The following is a 16,525-nucleotide window of genomic DNA, read 5'->3' as shown; positions in this document are numbered from 1 at the left end:
AAGATGTCATTAACTCGCGTTTGTTCCCTGACCCAATCTGCTCTTTTCTTATCCCTTAACGTCACACCTATCATTCTTCTTTCCATAGCTCGTTGCGCCGTCCTCAATTTGAGTAGAACTCTTTTCGTAAGCCTCCAGGTTTCTGCCTTGTAGGTGAGTACTGGTAAGACACAGCTATTATATACTTTTCTCTTGAGGGATAATGGCAACCTGCTGTTCATGATCTGAGAATGCCTGCCAAACGCACCCCAGCCCATTCTTATTCTAATTATTTCCGTCTCATGATCCGGATCCGCCGTCACTACCTGCCCCAAGTAGGTGTATTCCCTTACGACTTCCAGTGCCTCGCTGCCTATTGTAAATTGCTGTTCTCTTCCGAGACTGTTAAACATTACTTTAGTTTTCTGCAGATTAATTTTTAGACCCACTCTTCTGCTTTGCCTCTCCAGGTCAGTGAGCATGCATTGCAATTGGTCCCCTGAGTTACTAAGCAAGGCAATATCATTAGCGAATCGCAAGTTACTAAGGTACTCTCCATTAACTTTTATCCCCAATTCTTCCCAATCCAGGTCTCTGAATACCTCCTGTAAACATGCTGTGAATAGCATTGGAGAGATCGTATCTCCCTGCCTGACGCCTTTCTTTATTGGGATTTTTTGCTTGCTTTATGGAGGACTACGGTGGCTGTGGAGCCGCTATAGATATCTTTCAGTATTTTTACATACGGCTCGTCTACACCTTGATTCCATAATGCCTCCATGACTGCTGAGGTTTCGACAGAATCAAACGCTTTCTCGTAATCAATGAAAGCTATATATAAGGGTTGGTTCTTTAACGTGCACCTAAATCTAAGTACACGGGTGTTTTCGCCCCCATTGAAAAGCGGCTGCCGTGGCCGGGATTCGATCCCCTGACTTCGTGCTCAGCAGCCCAACACCATAGTTCCTGAGCAACCACGGCGGGTAGGAAAGCCACTTAGCACAGAAAGACAAAAAATGAAGTGTGCGTGTGTGTGTGTGTGTGTATATATATATATATATATATATATATATATATATATATATATATATATATATATATATATATATATATATATATATATATATATATATCGGGAGACAATTTAACCTGAAATTTCAAATTGACATCGCTGCCTCTAGCCCCTCCCATTGACTGTAACCGCTGTTCTTGCGTGGCTTCTGTGACGTCAATAATTGCAGGAGCAGCGCTGTACGCCCCACTCTGCTCGCACCGTACGCAGCGAACGGCGCAGCAAGGGCGTCGCCGTTGCATTGCGCCCCCAAATTATTTCACTTGCGCGAGCAAAACGGCACAAACCAGTGAACGCCTGCAGAAGCTATCTTCGCTGAGCGAAAACCAAACTACGCTTACATACCGCCGCACATTGACCACGCAGAACGCATTTCATTTCGTCACCCGTGAGTATCATTGTCGCATTGCTACATACGGCTCAAGTAAGGTATAAAAATATTTACAAATGTGCCATCGCCCCGAATGCGCTCAAGGCTTGCCAGCTTAACGCGCACGCTTTAACTTGCAATGCACGATTCATGATCGAACTTTGGTGTCATTGCCCCCCTAATTAGCTAAATTTTAGGTATAATTATCTAAAATAAACTAACTTCAGTGGACGCCGTAAACACTGGAGATAACTGCCACGTTGGCTTGGCGTCTATGGCGCTGCGCTGCCGAGAACGATGCCGCGGCTTCGATTCCCAGCCGCAGCGACCGCATTTCGATGAAGGCGAAAGGAAAAAAAAAAAGAAGAAAACGCTGGTGCCGTGCGTAATAATAAAATCCAGGTGGACAAAATTAATCCAGAGTCGCCCACTACGGCGTGTCTCGCCATCAAATATTGTGGTTTTGGCACGTAAAACCCCAGTATTTTTGTAATTCTTAAGCATTTCTATGGTTACCCAACGAGAAAAACAGTCTGTCCGTCCGTCCGTCCCGTAAAACGATCGTCTTCAAGATAGCGCTCGCAGCAGCCAGCGAATTCACCTAGTTGCGCGCTGTCTCTCGCTTCAACGCCAACGAAGCGGCGAGAACACAGCGCTCACGGAGCTCTCAGCGCATGCCGCACTCTGCCGCTTTCGCAAATCGCTTTCAAGATTTCCGGGCCCGTGCGTCTCCAACGTCAAGTAAGCGACGAGAACACAGCGCGTGAAGCTATCAGCAGTCTGCACACACTATCGGCATCGTAGATCGCTTTCAAGATGCGGCCCGTGCGGCCGTATCCTACGCGGCCGCCGGCAGTGTACGTTTGGTCACGGTTTGTAATGGTTCGACGGGTGGTAGAGCGACCGCTTCGGAAAGTCGTTGGTCCAGGGTTCAAATCCGGGATTAGGACGACCAGGACGAATTTTTTCTCAACTGTGAAGTTATTTCTGAGAAACCATACTGCATGGGTTTTCTTTGTAGCTTCGTGCTACATTCGGGTGGATGACAATTTTATCTTTCATGAATACTTCCTCAGCCTTGGGGGATTCCACGGAACTGATTTGCCACGTTGTTTCTTTGTGTGAGCGCATTTGGCGAGGCTTTCGCTCCTGTTTGTGTGACTTGCGGTAACAGCTTTTACTACGTTTGGAAATGCTGGCACCAAAATTTTAGATCTGAACGCGCCGCAGATTTTGCAGTGGTATAGCTGTTATGGGTTCGTGCAGTTTCCGACGAGCCATGTAGGCTGCAGCCATCTTAGGCAACCTCCGTAGTATATTGCTTCGGGTACCTGCGCGGAGGTTGCCTCAGTGTTTTTTTTCAGCACTCGTAACGTTCGTAATGCACAAACACTACAGCGGTATTAAATTCTAGTGAAAGTTTATTTTTACTTAATATTGCTGTAACAGCAAATCCGAATTCTTCGTTCGGTATTGTAGAGGCAGTATATCGCAGCTGTGTGGGGATCTTAAAGGATTAACGAAAGGCAGCTCCAAGGTAATGGGAACCAAGATTGATTTTAACTGAAGCGAAGGTAAGCGTTCATTTGTAAGCACTGCCGCATACATTCATTGTTTGAAGCCAGCTTTGGAAAAAAAAAAAAAAGCGCACGGGCGCAGAACGTCGGTGCTGGAAGTTACTTCCCCGCCTGGATTTAATCTACGCATAAGATACCTCATTGCGACAAGGTGATCATATATAGAATCGACAAGCCATAGCAACGACCTTTAAGTATTAGTCGCTGCAAAAGAGACGGAACAGTTACCGCTGTTGACCGTTGGAACTTGACACTCTGGTTCTGCTGCGGTGACCCTGTATTCTTTTATTTTCCATCTTCACAGTGGTCAGGCCATGGACACTCTAAACGTACCTCATATCGTGAGCCTCGAACGAAACGCTTTCATGCTTACGTGGGCAGATTCGCCGCTCATTCTTGATTTATTGATAATGGGTCACCAAAGACTGAAAATTGCTGCGTGTACTTACCAATGGTGTCAGCCACCCTGTACTATAAATTTCTCGCTCCCTGTTATGCCACGCCACCGCCGATCATTGCACTACCGAAAGCAAGGTGTAAAATAATCTGTTGAATAAGTCAGGATGCTGGACTTTGCTGGCTCGTCGTAGTAACAGCGATTTCGATCCTGACGAAGAAAAAAAAATAGAGAAAAAGTGTTGACACAGCAGAATTTTACTGATGCGTTCCTCGATCTTGCGTCTTCTCGGTTGTCCCGGTTGTTACCTTGCGGGAACGCTGTCCCGGCAAAGCGCTCACAAGAACGTGTAACCGATCCGCGTATTTCCTGCATCAGTATTCGCCATTTGAAAAAATTGCGAACAAGAAGGAAGAAACGCTGATTCTTCTCTCTCCGCAGAAAGTTGCTCGAATTTTCGACAGGCCTTCTAGGTTTAATTTTATCGACCCCAAGGCTCTACAGCGTCTTTGGTGCATGTCAGTTAGGTGTCAGCCGCAGGATCATTATGGAAGTTCTGCATAAGTTCATGCAGTGGGAAGCTTGCGCTGCTAAGGGCGCCGATCACGGTGCACTTTATAGACAGTTTTAGTACTGCGCCATGACGATACGTACGCAGCACGCAAGTGCTTTGCGGAACGTAGGAGCGCGTGTCGCGTTAGGGCTTTTAAGTGATGGTGGTAACAACTTTATTGAGATTCTGCTCGGTTATAACCAGGCAGGCCCGAGTCCTAGGATGGCCCCTCACGAGGAGCGACCCTTTCGGCCCAGGCAACGAGGGATTTTTGTAGTTTTTGATCCGGCGTTCTGAGCAGCTCCTCCCAGGTCTGTTGTGAGGGAGCTGGCAGGAGCGACCTGGGAGGGGGTAAGCCCTCGCACCCCCAAAGAATGTGATTTTGGGTATAGGACTTTTAGTTCTGCGAAATGCCTACGTACGTAAGCGGGCCAGCGTTAGACACCGGGCGCGTCGGAGCGCATTGGCCGCTTCCGCCAGTACGTCGAACCGTCGGTCAAATTAGACGCTGTTGATCTCGCTAACGTGATGTAAGGTGTACGCGCGTTCCCGCTTCGTCGAACTATATTTAGGCCTTTAAGAGACTCTACTTTCAATACGGATGAAATACACGAATCATATCGAGAAAAATAAAAACCGAGTACTTGCTTTCTGAGGCTGGCACGATCATTTGCCACGAACTGCGCCAAGAGCAGGTGGAGCCTTTCGCGCAAACAGCACACACTGAACACTTTATCAAAAACAAAGTTCCTATTTGTGCTATGCATTCCCACCGTGCAGGATCCGGGAATGGCTTCTGCGCGTTCACTTCACGCAGGAAAGCCAAATCGTAGGCCATTGAAAAGTACACCCTTCCACTGGTCGCCTTTGACGCTGCCATTTTGGGAAACTCTTTTGTCTCGCGCTCTCCCGAACAAACGAGAACCACGAGAGCAGCACGTAAGGTTCCCTGCGTTCGCACGCAAGAATCGGGTGCGTGCGTTGTTAGGTATGGCCAGACCCAAGGGCCCCGTGGGTGCTACGTCATCCCCTTCCCCTCTCATGGTCGGGGCCCGTGGGTACTGCGTCATCCCCACGCTACCGGAGAGGTCACTCACCCGACGCTCTCCCCGGATTCGTCGAAGAGAGGTCATTCACCCGACCCTCTCCCCGGATCCGTCGAAAAGAGGATCGACATCCCCTTCACCTCTCAACTTGGTCGGGGCCCGTGGGTGCTGCGTCATCCCCACGCTACCGGAGAGGTCACTCACCCGACGCTCTCCCCGGATTCGTCGAAAAGAGGATCGACTTCTTCCCGTGCTTGGTATTGCAGGAGGAGGGGCCTTCTCTCTGTGCCTGTCACGTGTCATCGACGAAAGCAAGATCCCGCCCACACGATTGTAGAGAGCCTGTTTAAGGTGCTCCGAAATGGACTTCATACTTCATTCTCTTCTTATTTTCTTTCAACTACCTTTGAACAAACAGTGCAAGTTTCGCACTAGCAAAACGTCGTCTCGCCCTTGCTCGGTCGCCATGGTCTACCGGATGCCTGCAGCTCGCCGACAACGCCACGCTACCCAATAAGTAATGTCGGTGGAGCTTCGAGAGACAGGTCGCTAGCAGTGGGATCGCCTACAAATGCAACAAACTGGTTGCTAACGGAGGGATCGCCCTGAGGTGCAACAGCGTACGCAGCGGCCGCGTACGCATCACATACCGTTCGTGTTGCGTTCTGCACATGCGCACTTTGCAGAGCGTAGCTGTCGTACGTACGCAGTAATAAAACGGTCTATTAATGCGAGAGCATTATATGGCCCAAGAAGCGGAAATACCAGCGGTGGTGTGACCACGCCATGGTCCAAAAAGTCTATGAACCCTCAACATTTGGTGGGAGGCGAACCCTCGACCTTCGGTGTTAATTATCGCGAAGTTAATGACGGTAGAGTTAGGGCACTCGAACCCACTAAATTTGGTGGGAGTTGAACCCACGACCTTGTGTGTTAAGGTGAAGTTAAATAAGAGAGTAAATTAAGACACTCGTACCTACGACCTTTGGTGCGAGCCGAAGTCATGACTTTCGGTGTTAAGGCGAAGGTAACGCACTCGAATCCACGACTTTCGGTGTTAGTTAAGGCGAAGTTAGTTAAAGCACAGTTAAAGGGCCCGTCACCAGGTCTGGCCATTTTGAGCTGATAAGCGCCGAGCATACAATGCGCGTTCACGATCGTCTTTACAAAGAAGTACATTGCTACGCGCCGTGGAAAGGTCCGAAATTTCTATGCGAACGCCGTTTTCCCTTTCCCTCGCGGCGACCGCGCTCCAAGCCGGACGGTGACGTACTCGTGTCCTTGCGCCTACGTACTCGTGTCTGCAGTGTGACGTCGCTCGTCGTGACACGTGTCTTCGAGAATTATTCAAGGCAACATCTTATTTGTGTGATCTGCTGCTCGGATTGACGAATTGAAGTTTAGAGAAATAATAAAACATACAAACGGAATGTCTGCGTGTTTTTTGTTTTCGCGCCGAAGCGAGGGAGATGTACTTCCGCTTCGTCTGCTTGTTCCTATGGTCGTGCAGCCACGTGCGCAGGTACCGAAACTATGCAATTTTCTACGTGTTCGAACTCGTCATCATGCTCTGCGATCCGCTTGTTCTGCCTCAGTATTCGTGTAGCACTTGATTATACGGCTAGTCATGTGTCCTTGTGCACAGCGCGCAAAATCGTGCGCTGCACGAAACAAGACATTCACAACAGCCTGCGCGCGCAAAGCCCTCAGCGAAAGTGCGCAGCGCCTAAAAAAAAGTGAGGAGAAAAAAAAAGGTGGGGCCCGTGACGTATGCATCACGCAGTCCTCTAGGTCCGGTATGGGATAACGCAGGGACGGAATTTCGCTTGCGGAGAACTTTATGACGGAGGCTAGACGGGGCGAGTGGAGAGAGTGTCTCGCTTTGCAGTGGAGCTCGCCTGCTGAAATCATAGGTTCCCGGCACTGAAATATTTTTATCTCGGCTATTACTGCGCCGATTTGGAAAAATTTTTTTTTTACAGCAGAACGCTCCCTAGGGGAAGAAAAAGAAGACGAAGAAGAAGAAACTTTATTAAAGAATAGTCCGGCAGTTCCTGCTGTGGTAGCCTCAGGTGACGGCTCGAAGTCCTTGGACTCGAGCGGCATCTTCGGCTTGCCGGACAGCCCAGAGCTGGTCTGCCAGCTCTGAACTTCTGATAGCCGCCTCCCAGCGGCGGCGACGACTACGGAGAAGGTCCCCGGCGGCTCCCGCATCCGGGGCGGCGTCGGGAAGAAGCGAGCTCGAGTCCTCCTACTCTGGCAACGGCCGCGATTATGGACGCGTCGCGAACGGAGCTGGTTTGATTACCGTTGTTGCCGGCACACTCCCAGAGCATGTGTCGCAGCGTTGCTCTCTGTCCGCATGTTTTACACGCGTCTGTTGGATATAAACGCGGATAGCAGTGGTGTAAGGGGACACGTAACAACTTGCAACGTATAACTAAAATTTGCTATGGGGCCTGGTGAGGGGCCCTTTAAGGTGCAGTGAATTAAGGCACCGGAAAGCCACAACCTTTGTTGGGATTCGAACCCACGCCCTTTGGTGCTAATTAAGGCGTGGTTAAATTAAGACGACTGAAACAGCATAGGCGTCGCACAGTGGTCGCAATGCTTTCGCATTCATCCACGTAGGTATAACTAAGTGCCCCTTCAATTTTTCTTTGCGTACTATGTCAAATCACATTCTGCGGTCATTTCTATCACCTATAGTTTCGTTTCTGAGTGTTCGTTCATTCTTTCTTCCTATGAGTAGCTGTCTCCTGTTAGACCAATCCCCCTCATGGGTACGAGCCATATGCCTTGAGGCCTTAACAAAACAGTTGTGTTTCGACGCAGCACCGCGTGAGTGGTACGCTTTCTTACCGATGCACGCTTGCGAGAGTTACACGTGTTGTCAATTTCGCTGACTTATAGCAGCTCTATCGGTAGTCCGGAATCGAAGCGTACGACTTGTGCGACTAGTTGCTCTTGTTTTGTGTTGCCTTCCTTCGGTGCCGCGGCATGCGGGCACGAGCCCCGAAAGCGAAACGTACGGTCCCGAAAAAGGAAAAAAAAAGATACACCTGGAGACCACAGATGTCGCTTAAAAAATAGAAGTGTTGTTCCGTAGCCTATGCATGTAGTCGGAAATAATGTGGCGCATTCCACCGCTGTGTCCTCAACCAATGAAATGTACTGACAGAATTCCACCACGTCGCAGAGCGCAGATTTTTGCTATAAAACCCCCACGCGCGCACACACACACACACACACACACGTGTATACATATATATATATATATATATATATATATATATATATATATATATATATATATATATATATATATATATATATATATATATATATATATATATATATATATGAACGAGAAGAAAGGGGGTTAACCGAGGGGCCCGATTTCTATTAGTCATATCATAAGAAGCCAACAAACACTGACACCAAGGACAACATAGGGGAAATTACTTGTGCTTAATAATTGAAATAAAGAAACGATAAAGTAATGTAAATTAAAGTGGATGAAAAAACAACTTGCCGCAGGTGGGAACCCAACCCACAACCTTCGCATTTCGCGTGCGATGCTCTACCACCCTAAAAGATCACGTTCTCGTGACGCCTGCGGCAAAAAAGACGTTCCACGTCCACCGCGAAGGCCTGTGAGTGGTGGCGCTGGCTAACACTCCCAGGGTTCTACTAGGACACATAAATACCCAAGAAAGTGGATGGGATACCGACGCCGTGGTAGCTCAATCGGTAGAGTATCGCACGCGAAATGCGAAGGTTGTGGGTTCGGTTCCCACCTGCGGCAAGTTGTTTTCATCCACTTTAATTTACATTACTTTATCGTTTGTTTATTTCAATTATTGAGCACAAGTAATTTCCCCTATGTTGTCCTTGGTGTCAGTGTTTGTTGGCTTCTTATGATATGACTATATATATATATATATATATATATATATACTTTTTTCGATGCCGTGGTCTCTAAACGTTTTCTTTCCGCATTCTGCTTGAGAGAGAGGGGCTGCGGGAGCACAGCTCAGCGCCTACTCGCGCTGAATAGTGGTCACTGGCCGCTACCTCTCTCTCTTGGCAAGATGCTTAGCACAACTGCCCACGTATCGGTGGAAACATGTGCGCTCGCACGCATGCGCACCATTTGCTAGCGGTAGTACGTCCTGTTGCTGACGTAAACGAAAGCGCCCAGACTGTTGCCAAGTGCCGGTCGCTGCGCAGATGCCATAACTTTCGCATCGTTCTGCCGGTACTTTTTATATGCGCATATCATACGCTATAGTGTAATAAGTATAATATGGAGTGGTGGCGTTTGTTTTCGTCTTAACAGGAACGTTTGGCTAATGCGCCTTCTCTATCTTGGTCTTATTTCCTTTTTGTACATTTTCTAAACTGCAGGCTGCAGTCCCGTGAAAAACGTTATCAGCGATTTTGACGTCCACACTCTCTCAAGCAAACAAGTGAGAAGTTAAACCAGACTAGACTTCTGTATAATATATTCCTTTAGAATGCTCTCTCGGAAGCTTGTTTGGTGGAAAGGTCACACTTTCTTTCATTTTTCCTTCTCAAAAGCATGGTGTCGATGACATCATGCCGCGACGTCGAAGACCTCGCGCTGTTTGCGAGGATTTAGGCCCTTTTTGAACAAGAGATATGTACAAGACTTTCCAGGTTAAATTTTCCGTTTTCCTTTAGTTTCCTCTATCCCAATCAGCATTTCAACGGGCAAAAAAGAGAGACAGCTAACTTAGTCTCTCAAATTACTGCTGAAAAACTCTCCCAGCTTTTCTTCGGCGGTAAAGAATCGCTAACTAGGAGAGGAAATGATGGCCAAACTGCTGTTTGAGATATCGCGTTTAAACTGCGGCCCCGAGGTTTGAATATTTTGATAATTTTTTTCTTCTTTTCTTGCAGGGACAAGTACACGAAAGTTACCACGTTGAGATGTGTTTATTTTTTAAATGCAGTGGTACTTTTTTTAAATATGGCAAACAGTTAAAGGGACACTAAAGGCAAATGCGAAGTCGACGTGGACTGTTTAAATACCATTTCAGAAACATCGCAACGCTTGTTTCGTGCTAAGAAAATACTTAGTTTAAAAGAAAATTGCATCTGAAGGGTCCGAATACCTTTTCTAAAATTCAAATCTCCCGCCACCCAACCGGGGGAGTGATGACGTTGCATATAACGTTGGTTGCATACGCCGTCACCACCCTTTGCTGCCATCGGTGAATAAAACGGCGCCCGACAGACGGCGATACCGAGCCAAGAAAGGACTCGATGGGAACCAAAGGTCAGTGGGTCGCCTCGCATTGGGCGCCCACGGGAAGATTACAAATGAAGCTGTGCACGGTGATATGAGCTGGACTACTTTTCAAGTGAGCGAAGCTCAAAGTAAAATTGATTATGAAGAACAACTGAGAAATATGGAAGAAAGTAAATGGGCTGGTAGAGTGTTGAAGTATCTGTACAGGAAAAACATTGACTCAAGGTGGAGGAAAAGAACTAGGAAGCTTACCAGCAAGTATGCGGCCTGTAGGGTGGGCAACACAGCAACGAAGAACGTCAAGCAGAAAGTCGGAGAGGCAGAAATAATCTCATGGGTGGCGGCAGTGGAAAGGAAACCTGCTATGAGTAACTACTTAAGAGGAATAAACGAAATAAGGAAAGAAAGAACTTATGATAACTCAAAGGGAAGCTCATTACTTTTCGAAGAGAGATCAGGATGCCTTAGAACACGCACCAATAAAGCGAGATATAAGAAGGAAGAAGCATGTGCTTGCTGCGGTAAAGCTAGGGAAATGGTGGAGCATGTTTTATTATAATGTGAAGACATCTGCCCAGCGGTCGATTTAGGCACCACTGGCCTCCTTGAAGCCCTTGGGTCCAGCGAGAGCAGGGGAAAAGTAAACTTGTCTGCAATAGAGATTAGTAAGAGGCCATTGGAAGGCTGGTGGAAGAAAAGTAGGCAAACGACAAAAAACGGAAACGTACAAAAGCAAAGTTCGCAATAGGGGATCAGAAAATGTGGTTGTGGGAGTTCATAGCGTTTTTTTTTAAAACTTGGGTAGGACATTAGGCAGTATATTAGCAAGAGCTTGGTGGCGCAACCCACCGCCCCGTTCCAAAGGGGACGCTCATAACATCCATCCATCCATCCATCCATCCATCCAGAACGGTGGACTCGCCACTGCAGCTGCTTTTTGATCAAGTCGCGTAGACTGTTCGGGCATCCCGCGACATTACATAGAAGTTTAATTCTCTGCTACTTGCAGTTTGCGCGAGTTTCGCGAACCAGCAAAACCAGCGCAGCACAACGCGATAACGAAACTACTCAAATGTGAAAGCGTGGGCGGCGCAGATTCGAGCGAAAACAAAACCTTTAGACCGCCCGCGTCACTGTCAAGGGTAATTTCAATTAGTTCTTTTTTCTAAAAATGAAATAGAACAGGACAAATAGCATTTTATTTCCTCTTACAATACAATGGTGTATTATGTAACGTTGTTGAGTACTAGTAAGTCAATTTAACTGAGGAGTGCTTTCGTCATCGAGCAAGTACTTGAATGTCCCGGAGGAGTCTTTAATCGTGTCCTGCATTTACCTCAGTTTCTCAATTATCAAGGCTCTGTTCACGATAATGTGTGCGTAATTGATAATATGTGTGTAATAGGATAATACCAGTGCCTTAGAGATTCTCGAGCACTAATCTGCCACTTTAGCTTCACTTAATATTTGCCTTTAGTGTCCCTTTAATTAGCCCAAATTTATGACGTCACGGTCACCTAATGCAGGAATCTCAAGGGGGTGCCGCCAGCAGATTTTCGTTTTTACGCCCTCTCCGACATTCGGAAACCCCGCTCTCGGTAAGTCACCCTTGTTTGCGACTCTGGAGGTGTAACTTATCTGTCTATTGTATCTCAATTACAGTGCCCCTTTAACGCCTCGGGCAGACACTGACGTTATTGGGAGGCGACTCGTTCATTCGAATGGGCGTCAACAGCCGCACACCTCTTGCTTTACGTCGTTCTGTGGCGTACCGAGGTGGCCTCGGCGTATGTCACCTGTTTAGCGTTTATTGCTCCGCAAATTAAGCTTACACGTTTTTTGTTTCGTGTGTTTCCTTAGTGCTAGTCATCTTGCTAACTTGCGCGGAGACTGCGGGTCGCTGCTCTTGACGCGGCAGTTATGGGCCCGCGTCGCGACATGCATGGCGTGTACACAAGTTAGGCGCAGCTTGCTCGGGGCATTCCACCTGTGGGCAAATTCAGCTACGGCAAAAGGTCTTCATGCAGCTGACAGTAAGTTGCTGCATTGTGGGTTGTCGAGTGAAAAATTATGGAGTTTTACGTGCCAAAACCACTTTCTGATTATGAGGCACGCCGTATAGTGGGGGACTCCGTAAATTTTGACCACCTGGGGTTCTTTAACGTGCACCTAAATCTAAGTACACGGGTGCTTTCGCGTTTCGCCCCCATCGAAATGCGGCCGCCGTGGCCGGGATTTGATCCCGCGACCTCGTGCTTAGCAGCCCAACACCATAGCCACTAACAGCGGCTTTCTCCTTACCTCATCGACGGGTTCCTCTTCCCCGGCGCAGCTGCCGCCGCCACGTGACCGCCCACGTGATCGGCAGCCTGTAGAGGCGGTTGGTGCCACTGCCTTAATTCTAGTATTCCTTCTTATTATTATTCGTATAACTAATATTCCTCTGAGTAAATTTAGCGGAGGCTAAAATGCCTCGTGCAGTAAGAGTGGCAAGCTGCTAGTCGGTTCGGGTTGAGAGAATGCATTCTTTTAGCGGAACGATTAAAGACGCAGACAGGCACAGAATGCACAGAACAAAAGCTATAGGCTATAAATCAGTGTGTTAATCCCAAAAACGACAGGCTAGAATGTACATAGAAGCGACAGATAAAAGCAGCGCAGGCATTCTACACAAGTATGTCGGTCAATCATTGTTGCAGATAATTCTATTTCTTTTTAAAAAATTAAATTATGGGGTTTTACGTGCCAAAACCACTTTCTGATTATGAGGCACGCCGTAGTGGAGGACTCCGGAAATTTCGACCACCTGGGGTTCTTTAACGTGCACCTAAAGCTAAGTACACGGGTGTTTTCGCCCCCATCGAAATGCGGCCGCCGTGGCCGGGATTCGATCCCGCGACCTCGTGCTCAGCAGCCTAACACCATAGCCACTGAGCAACCGCGGCGGGTTATTTCTTTTTGTGCCAAGGATATAAACGCTATATGCTTCCACAGTTATCTTGCGCTCGTGTTATGCAGTACGCCTCGTAAATGTCCATTTCAATTTGTTGGGGATACCGTCGAATAACACGTGTGAATGTAAATCCGGGGTGCATCCGTAGCGTCGGTGATTATCGGCTCGATGGTCCCCTGCCATTTGCGCTTTTACAGCTGCGCAATGCTCCTATCGTTAAGGCAACGTCCCATCTGCCCGATATATACAGGCTTTGCTTACGGGCAGGGATATTCTGTAGAAAACATCGGTGAAAAGAAACCGGTATGAGACGAAAAGGTCACGACATTTGTAGCGTATCAAACACGCATAGAAACTGCAGTTATTCTGCGGCAAGCCCTACATCGGGCAGATGGGGACGGTGCCTTATCAACTGGAGCATTGCGCAGCTGTGAAAGCGCAAATGACATGTGATACTTAGCCTATCATCGCTGAAGACACGCGTGAACCGCATATTTGCAACAAACCGTGTTCTTCCATATACGGTATCCGCTTTTAGATTGAAATTCAGATTTATGAGGCGTATGCTGCATAACACGAGAACTGCGTGCGCATGGCATCGATATCGTTGTCACAAAAAGAAGTACAATCACCTGCAATGTGGTTTGACCGGTGCACATGTGTATGTAGAGTGTCTGCGCTGCTCTAGTGGGTTCTTTTCATGTGCAGATATTTTGCCGTGAGCAAGTGAGCTGCTTGCAGTGAGCGAGTGAAGCAGTGAGCTTTCTGCAAGGGAGCTGCCTACTTCATAGTGCAGTTTTTCCTCCCATCCTTTCTGTTCTTATGTACGTCTTCCATCGTTTCCCTATATGGAATGCATTCTCTCTGCCTCGTGCAAGTGGCTCCAGGTCTCCAGCTGCTGTGACTGGCGCACTGCGTGTCCCCGTGCATGCTCGCCATTAAGTGCAGGTGAGCCGCAGACACAGGGTTGTTTTCCATAAACATCGCTTTATCTGTTTGAAAAGGAATACTCTGCATACATAGTAGGTACATGCTCACTGACCAGAACAAGAATGACAAAATAAGTGACCGGGTCCTGAAATGCGCGCGCCGTGTGTGCCCTATAGCTTTGCTCTGTGCCACGGAAGCTTCCGACCCGGGGAGTCATTCTGTAATAATTATTAAAAAATATGCATGTCAGTCGCAGGAACAGTGCATCACGCTCAAAGGTGTACATGACTCGAGAGTGCCCTGTTCGCTGGCAGAGCGAAATTGTATAGTGAGGTGATACAAGCGGTCGTACAGGATGCCCCACATATACTGAACTGTCGTTTACTGCAGCCAATCTCTTTTCCACTATAAAGGCTATTGCAGTAGTTGCTAGCGTGATTGTTTTTTTTTTGTAGGTTTGCATGTTTGTTCTCTAGTTAACCGCACCCTGATAGAATGCCGCGGCGGAATATGCTTTTCTGGAAGCTGCCTGCATCGAATATTGGCCTTACGACTGATTGCTTGGCTCGTTAGCCACCCGCATTCGCTGACGATGCGCACGTCACTTTCTCCTACACCTCCGACTCCTCAACGCTGATTCCTGTATGTTTGCAGCTACCCGAGGAAACCTCCACCAAACACGTAGCATATTTACTTGCGTGCAACGAAGCTCTTTTGGGAGACTAATTAGAGCGTGATAACATTAGCTTGATTGGTATGTAAGACTGGTTCGAAATGCAGCGCAAATTTGTCTAAGCCAAACTGCTGCGCTGGAATTTGCACAAAATACAGGCTGCTTTGAAATGCCTATATTTTGAGCAAATGAAATCTCTGGCGCTCCTTTTATTTGGTTCATGATGTTGGCCAGGCAGGCCTGTTTTAGCACAAATGGGAATCGCTTTCGCATCTGATCCGTAAAACGAACGTTGACAGTGGTGGAATTTTTCGTTAATTACGGCATAAACTGTTTCGTCGAGCGCTGGCACGAGTTTGTATTCACAGTGTTTATCTGTTTCAACGCTGAGCTCTTTTTCTGTCTGAGCTGAGGAACACCACAGCGTTTCTTTTTTTGTTTATAAGGTTGTATGGGGCATCCTGCAGTACACATAGGCCATGTATATGAATAGAGTATCTCAAGTGCGAATACCGGATGTTTTAGCGAAGACTGCCAAAAGTTCCTGTGCACAATGAATTGGAATTTCGAAAGTGATTTCTTCGAGATTGCCATGTCCAGTAGGCGTAAGATAAATTTGTAGCGTTGAAAAACGCTAAATAAATTTCATTATCACTTCTAGACGGCCATTCACAATGAACATTTGTAGCTACCCTAAGATCTATATATATATATATATATATATATATATATATATATATATATATATACATAATGGATTACTACGGATAAAACGTATTTGTCTGGAATCCTCCAGGGTAAGAAAATATCCTTTTTTTTTTGCATGAAAAACCGAAACGGGGCTTGCAGTACGCATAAATCCACGTAGAAAGAAAACGTCAGGGGTGACATCTCGCGATGTTTTCCCGTCCAGGCTACGCAATCGTAAGCAACATCTTGGCCGCTTCGCGCCCGGATTGCGGCCTTGCCTCACTTTGACGTCGTCAACGATGATGCGGAGAAAGCGTCATACAAAATAAATGTACCTCTCTTTCTTGACATCGACGTTCCAAAAATATAGGCTGTCATCAGCTTCTTGGGCGTCGCTTCGTACGGCCCGCTATGATAAGACTTGACGACAGGCATGACGACCACGTGCTAAACAACAAAGCTTGCAGCTTCGACTTAAAGTGGAAGTGTCTTTTTTTTTTCACATTTTGGTCACAACCGCATGTGATTCCGTTATGATGGAGCACCGTCACATTTTCCCTTTCGAGCTCGGCCGTTTCTCGATCAAAAGATTCCGGGCAAGTGGATAGGACAAAGCGGAACCATCGCCCAGCCACTAAGATCGCCGCATTTGTCGGCCATAAATTTTGTCTTTGTTCCCGTGGAAAATTAAATTTCCCCGAACGCGCTGATTTCAAGCAGCGCGTGGAGAACTCTCGAGAGCATTCCACTAGACATGCTCGCGCGTTCTGTCGACGCAATGAATAACCACCTCTTTCTTTCTATTATGGTGGGGAAAAACACTTGAAGTACCTGTAATGACTGCGACGTGTTACTGCTGATATTCTCATTGCTTTTGTCCTGTATATGAAGAAACGAATCGTATTCCGAAAGAAGGCTCTCTGGCAGTCAGATGCCATCGCTCCAAGGTGGCACCTGAATATGTAGCTACTAGATACCACTTGGTTTGAAGTCTGTTGGAAGCGATC

The sequence above is a fragment of the Dermacentor albipictus genome, chromosome 1, assembly GCF_038994185.2.
Source record: "Dermacentor albipictus isolate Rhodes 1998 colony chromosome 1, USDA_Dalb.pri_finalv2, whole genome shotgun sequence".
Lineage (NCBI taxonomy): Eukaryota > Metazoa > Arthropoda > Arachnida > Ixodida > Ixodidae > Dermacentor > Dermacentor albipictus.
Note: the sequence above shows the minus strand (reverse complement) of the source record.